The following is a 411-nucleotide window of genomic DNA, read 5'->3' on the forward strand; positions in this document are numbered from 1 at the left end:
TTTCATTTCCTCCCCATACAAATTTGATGAGCAGGTACACACTTTCTTTAAAACATTCCAAGTGTATATAGATTCAGTGCTTATTTCTCAGCTTTTTCTTCCTTAGGTTCATCTCTGTCACCTAGCTTTTATTTTTAACACTCAATTTCTGAGGCTTAGGAGAATACTTGTTACCTTAAGGTTTTTGTTTTTTGTTTCTGTTTTTTTTTTCTGGTTTTTGTTTTTGTTTTTGGTGTATTTGCTATTGATACCTTTTCTTGCCAAGATTTATTTAAAGTTGGCCAAGATACCAAGAAGGTGGCTTGCAGGGGTATCTTTAGCGTCTCATAATTGTAAATAGTCATTGCTTTCAAGATCATCCAAAACAAGAATTAATAGAGAGAAAAAAATATATAAAGCATGTGTTGAAAA

This window comes from Theropithecus gelada, chromosome 18 (genome assembly GCF_003255815.1).
Source record: "Theropithecus gelada isolate Dixy chromosome 18, Tgel_1.0, whole genome shotgun sequence".
In the NCBI taxonomy this organism is placed as follows: domain Eukaryota; kingdom Metazoa; phylum Chordata; class Mammalia; order Primates; family Cercopithecidae; genus Theropithecus; species Theropithecus gelada.